The sequence below is a fragment of the Gorilla gorilla genome, chromosome 18, assembly GCF_029281585.2.
Source record: "Gorilla gorilla gorilla isolate KB3781 chromosome 18, NHGRI_mGorGor1-v2.1_pri, whole genome shotgun sequence".
Taxonomy (NCBI): Eukaryota; Metazoa; Chordata; class Mammalia; order Primates; family Hominidae; genus Gorilla; species Gorilla gorilla.
The window spans coordinates 97,675,434-97,681,997 of NC_073242.2; the positions used below are offsets into that span (position 1 = coordinate 97,675,434).

General features: G+C 52.5%; 1 protein-coding gene across 3 annotated transcripts in view; it reads right to left on the reverse strand.

Annotated features, from left to right (window-relative positions):
• The window catches only part of SMPD3 (sphingomyelin phosphodiesterase 3), a 90,235-nt gene extending 84,165 nt beyond the window's left edge, over positions 1–6,070 (reverse strand). For all 3 annotated transcript variants that reach the window (XM_031002777.3, XM_031002778.3, XM_031002776.3), the window contains exon 1: positions 5,862–6,070. The gene's annotated coding sequence lies outside the window, so the exon portion shown is untranslated. The remainder of the gene's footprint in view (positions 1–5,861) is intronic.
• Between the last annotated feature and the right edge of the window lie 494 nt (positions 6,071–6,564).

Consider the following 6,564-nt stretch of genomic DNA (forward strand, 5'->3'; position numbering starts at 1 on the left):
ATTTTTGTAGGCACAAGAAACGTCTGTTGAATGAATGGAAATCCAGTCCTCCTTTGAGGGACTCCTGGGCCTCCCAGTTCTTGCCAGAATGATCACAACAGCCTTAGCAATTAATTGCACTTTCTCATATTGGCCTAAAATCTTAACAATCTAAGCTTTCTAAAGGGTTATAGCCAGGATTAGAAACCATTTCCTGATCCTGTGTGCAAAAGGGGTGGTACTCAGCCCTAGGCGTGGCTGCCTAGAGACCCCCACAAATGGCCTCCTTCTTATTACATGCTGTTCTGATGCTGAGGAGAGTTAATTAATGACTCTAAATAAGAAAACAATCAAATCTGTCTGCAGTCATATGAGTCAGAGCAGACCCAGATGGGGTGCCGGGTCCTTGGCTTCCAAGTGCCCTCGGGAAAAGCAATAGCAGCCTTTGCTCCTTTCATCAGAGCTCTGCGAAGCCCCAGCTTGGAAGGGGAAGGAATCACTCAAAATGGAATGGAGACTCAGCTTGATATGAAGAATTTTTCTTAAAAGTCTAACCCCTTATCTGAGTGTTGTACAGACTGAGGCCCAGGGAGAGGAGAAAAAACATAAGTTCATTCCTTTCTACCCTCTTTAGACATCCAAACCGAATGGGGAGTTCTCAGAAACCGGCCCCTGTGTGTGTTGCAAGATTGGAGCAGTTGGAACTGCCACTTTAGGAGGACCAGACTTGTGGTCTGAAATTCACCAGACCCCAAACCTGCCCACCTTCTGGAGTCTTGCAGCCACATATGGAGGTAGAGATTTGGTTGGGTGGCATAAGGACAGGAATGTGATGCTTCCCTGAGATTGGCTGAGGCCCACACAGTGAAAATTTTATTTAGGTGTTAGAGGCTTTGCTATGAAAATCTGAGAGTGCAAATAGGTGGAAGGAATCTCTTAACAATATCTGAGTGTCTTCAGCTTTGGAACAGGATGCTAGGAAATAAAGATAAGCTCTATTTCTTTGGCTGTATGTGTACTCTTTGTCAAATAACAGCTTCCTCATGTTTTTTTTTCCTTTCTTAAAAACGAAAAACAATGACAACACTTTGTTGCCATCTACGCTTGGCTTCCTGTGAAAATTTTCCACAGTGGAAAGAAACCCCTGGGCTACTGGTCATGAAGGTCATCATACTACCCTTTCCCCATTCTTTGGTAACCAAGTTCAGTTAACAAAGCTGGATAAGATATAAAGTAGGTGGCACTATCCTTGCTGAACTTGGAAAGACTGATTTGTGTCTAAATCCTAGTGGGTCCCCAATCCTATTCCTCTGGCATTTGATTATAAACTTACATAGAATAATCCAATAGTTCAGTTTTATTTCTGTAATAGCAATAGGGAAAAAACAGTGGTAAGGAGGAACTTCCAGAGTTTGAGATCCAGGATGGAACCTAAATTCTTCCCCTTCTGTGTAACCTTGGGAAAGCCCTCAAAGCTTGGTTTCCTCACCTTGAAAGTGGGAATTATGCCACCACCTACCTCACAGGACTGTGAGGATTAAATACATTCTTACATGTGAAGAGCCTGAGTCAGAAAATGTTTCCTCTTATTAGCTCATAATTCTTTAAACAGGGATTGCTGATGAGTTTGTTCAAAGTAATGCAGTAATATCCGCCACAGCTCTGTTTCCTCCTATTCCATTCTGTAATCAGCTTTGGGGAAATCCTCTTGGAGGCCATGGCCCTCAGCTCTTGCTTCTGGTCCACACCCTGAAGTCCTCCCTTCCCACCGGGTGGGTGAGGCCAGCACTCCAGAACCTTGGACAGCTCTCCTCCACAGTGATCCAGCTGGCTGCCCCAGGGAGCAGGAGGGTCTTGGGAAATTTTCCGAGAAAAGCTGCATTAGTGCAGTGATTTAGGAATACCAGGGCTGCAGTCTCATTTCCAGCATGCATGCTGCCACTTGCATGCATGTTCAGATTCTTCAACATGACCAGCCCTTCTGGAAATTTCTAAGAAGCCTCTCAGAACTGCTCACAAGATTTACCAAATCTTAGGGCCTTTTCCTTCTTTTCTATGAACTCCAAGAATTTTTTTGAGCCCAAAAAGAACAGAAACACCACCCACATCTTCCTGAATCTGCTGATATTTAATTTGTTTGGCTTCAGTACAAGGATTAAACATTCTTGATTAACTTCAAGTGAAAGTAATAATGTATGAGCATGAGGAAATGTTTTACAAGACAAAGATACAGGTATAAATTAAAAGAAACATAAAATAACGTTATTGCCTGTAGGTGATGTTAAGCACCATTCTAATCAGGATAAGCAGGTGGTTCAATTTATGAGGCAATTTAGCTTTTCACTCTCCAATGCAGAATACAACACACCATATGCAGTCACCTTCCAAACAGGCAAGGAAGAGATTAAGTCCTATTTTTACTTTATGATACTGAGTCACATAGTTCAATGCAAATCACATGGATGCCAAAGTAAGAACAATACCAGGTATTAAAATACCTTCTTTCCTTTGCAGAGCTCTTAGGATTTTGTGACTGCATGAAATTCCTTCAGAGTAACTCCAGGAGAAGAGACACATGTCACCAGATGGGTATTTAGGACTGAGCATGTCTTATCTCTCTCCCCCACTTCTGTCATTAGGCCTGGAAAGCCGTATTTGCAGCTTTTTGCATTTGGTAATAGCCTCCAGAAGCCTTCATTTTCTGGGCTACATTGTTTTTGAGGAAAAGAGGGCTTTCCTTTGAAAAATGTTATTGACTAATTTAATAAAGACAGAAAGAAGAGGATAAATGTGGAACAGGGAAAGAGGAGAAAAGAGTAGTAGAGGTAGAGGTAGAGACAGGAGATGCCTAAATCTCTTTGGCCTTGATAAGTGTTTTCCATGCATTGTCCTTATAAATGGGTTTGATGCCCACCTTCCACTGGTCAGAAACTTGAACAAAGACCTTCAAGCCCTCTTTAAACATTTCCATAGAGGTGAAGGCAGCAGCAATTCCATGGCTTGAACTAGCTTGAAAGAACTTCAGACAAGAACATCAACTCAACACTCTGAAGGTAGGAGGGAGCCCCCCAGTAGAAAGATTTGTGATTTTACCTGACAATGCTCACACCCACTCTGAGCCTCTACACCATGGGGGAGTGTTAGTTGCCAAATTGTGACTGGTTTAACTTCTTTCCAGCAGAGGTCGCTCTGGACACTGGGAGTGGATACTTGTGGGAACTGGATCAGGCAGCCTGGGCTAGATAGATGGTGGCTACATTGTGTAGTACTTGCTCTTTCTGTTGTTCTGCTGGCCATCATCTGGTCTCTCATCCTATGGGAAGTAGATCTCTGTGAAGATTATCTCAAAGCCGCACAGTGCCTTTGCTATGCAAGTGCTGTGAAATCAGGGTCACTTATTGGGGAGGGCAGGTCTGGGAGGGGCATGCTTATCCTCTAGGGGTATCACCTTGTAGTGTATGTCTGTGTTACCCTTGTTTCCTCTCTGAGGAAACAGTATTTCTGAGACACCTAGTATTTCTGAGACACCGCCTATGACTGACCAGCAACGTCAGCGCCATGCCCTTCCAGACATGGAGGCCAAAGTGACAAAAGTTGCCTTGCCACGTAGTCCTGCACCCACATCATAAGTGACTCTGTTGATGAGTCCCCTGCCAAGCCTCACTTGGAAACACATGGTGGTGGTGAGGGGGCAGAATTCTGGTCTTTGGAGCAACCTATTACAGTAGGATAAAGCTTCTGATAAAATGGGAAGGGCAGGGCACTGGTGAGTATGTCAGGGTCAGACCTGAGACCTCAGAAGGGCTGAAGAAGGCTCCACATAGTTGTGAATTCCCCACTTACTGGGCCTTTCGCAGGCCAGGCAGGCTAGGCACAAAGCAACCTGAAGCTACCTTCACCCTGAGGGCATCCACTCAGACCCTAGGTCATTGCTGTGGCTTGAGAGTTAAAGATGTGACTACCCTGCTTCCCACCCCCACAACATCCAAGCCCATCAGTAAATGAGTAAGTGGTTCATCTACACACACACACACACACACACACACACACACACACACAGCCAGAAGCTCAAGCTCTGGACGTGCCACACACATGAAGACTGAAACACACATGGGTACATTCATCTAGTCACACACATTCACACCCACACTCTGACCCACACCATCATCCATGCAAACCCTCACACACTTAAACACATCCCCTCCCCAGAACCAAATTTGACCTAACATGGCTGATGGGGCGTGGGAGGGTCCAGTCAGGATGTCCCTCTGGACCCTGGCCCACTCACGCCCCGTGAACTCCAGGCCCCTTGCTCAAGGTGGAGCCCCCACCTGTCCCTGTCCTAGTGGTCACAGGTCCTGAACGCCCCCACTCTCGGCCCCCGAAGGGGCCCTGGTCACCATCGCGTGCACAGAATCCTGGGTGCCTGGCTGGCCTTAGGGTAGGGGGTATGGGAAAAGAGAAAGATGTGGGGGCATAGTGCCCTGCCCTGGCTCAGCCGCCTCCTCCCTCGGGATTTTCCATCCCGGCTCGCGCGGGCCCGCTAGAAGCCGGTGCGCTTTGTCTCCCGCCCCGCTCCTGGCACGTTTCCGTGGAAGCTGCCCGCGCCGCGCCCGAAGCCCCCCCCTCCGCGGCCGCGCCCCCCGCCCAACCCGCAGCGCAGGCCTGCCAGTGCGGCGAGCGCCGCTTTGTCCTCTCGAGGATGCCTGGGCCGAGCGCGAAAGCCCCATGCCTGGGAACAGCCACCGCGCGTCCTGGAAGCAGGTCCCCGAGCCTCGGTTTGGGGTGCGCCCTGCATCGGAGCGGAGCAGCCCCCAAAGATTCGCGGGCACGAGGTTGGGGGTAGCGTCTACCTGGAGCTCTTGAGTGCTTGAGGGGAGACCCGCCCCGTCCCGCTCTGTACATGCCCATCTGGGGTTGGCCCCCAGCTGCGGTGCCAGAGGCTCGGTCCCCGGGGTGTGGTGGGCTAGGGCGGGTCCTCTCGACTTAGAGCCCCAGGCCTGGATCCAGGTAGGGAGGGCCTGGGAGATAAGGCCTAGGTGGGGAGAGGTGGGGAGGGGTCCCTTGTCTCCTCGTACATCCCCCTACACTACCTCTCACACCCAGGCCACCCAACCCTCGGCGCGGGCCCGAGCGCGGGGCATTCCGAGTGTCAGTGCTTTCCTCCACCCGCGACTCCGAGAAGGATGGGGAGGGGTCTCCCAGCGTTTCCCTGCCACATTCCAATTCCACCCCTCACCAGTAACCTAGGAGGGTCCAAGTGGGAGGGGTAAGAGTCCTCTGTCTCTTCCACATCCTCGATCCTCCTCTTTACAAAACCCTAGGGCCAAGGGAGGAGGGGGGAATAGGGAGGGGGGCGAGTGTGGAGGAAGGGGCCTAGGCAAGGGTCTTCCCTGCATCCCAAGCAGCCCTTCCTTGGGATGGGCTGGGCTAGGGGAGCGGTCCGCGATCTCATCCATCACCACCAGACTCCTTTGTAACCTCGAGCAGCCGAAGTGTTGCGGGGAGGGGTCCCCCTGCCTCCAGCCCCTTCATCCCACAACACCTCATCCTCCCGTCCTGAGTAATCCGAGCAGCCCCGTCGCCAGGCGCAGCGGGAGGGAGGGTCCAAACCTCCTCGCTCTCCCAGGAGAGATGGGGGGTGGGGGTGACCCCCAGCCCTCGCCCCTCATACCCAAGAGCCTTCTCCATGATAAAACGAAAACTAACACAGGCTGCTCCGACCTCCGGCGCCCGGCCACGGGAGGCCCCTAGTCAGTCGGCGGCTGTCCGGGACCCGCGGTCCTGAGAGCAGCGAGAACACGTCCCGTCAACTCCCCAGCCCCTCACGCCTCGGTTCGCCCGCTCCCCAAGAAAACAAAAGCGAATTCAGCAGCACTGACCTCTGACGGCGGGCGGGAGGGCGGTCAGCGCCCGGCAGCGCACCCCGCTCCTCCCGGCTCCTCACAGCCCGGGCTCCCGGCCGCAGATCTGGCGGCGGCTGCAGCGGCGGCGGCTCTCGCGGCTCTCGTGTCCGGAGCCTCCCTCAGACTCAGCACCTGGAGCGGCGAACAGCTCCGCGCTTCATTCCTCTGACCCCGCCTCCCTCGTGCCGCCGGAGCCAATGGTGACCCGGACCCCGCCCAGGAGTCTGCCCATTGGGGGCGTCCTCCCCTCTCCCTCCGGCCCCGCCCGCAGGTTCCTGGGTCTCTCCTTCAAGACCACATCCCCCAGAGACCGGCGGAGTTTCGCACAGCCTTCTGGGACTTATAGTTCTTTAAGGACGCGAAGTGGGCTCACGCCGCGGGTAGGCAAACAGAGCGGGACTGCATTTCCCAGAGTGCACTGAAGACACGGAGGCGCGGAGCAGGGCGGGAGGACCGTTTCCATAGCAAAGACGACCAGCGGAGGATGGCTGGCGGAGGCGTGGGGCAGGCCGCAGGACCCTCGAAGGATCGTGTGAGACCCCGGGCAGCCTCTTGGGAGGCCATTTCGAGGAGAAAACCTTGATTTCTGCCTCAGGACCCTGGGCCTCAGTTTTCCTATCTGAGAAGAAGGGCGAAGAGCTGTGCCCCCGACCACACCCGTCGGTGATGGGGCAAACCG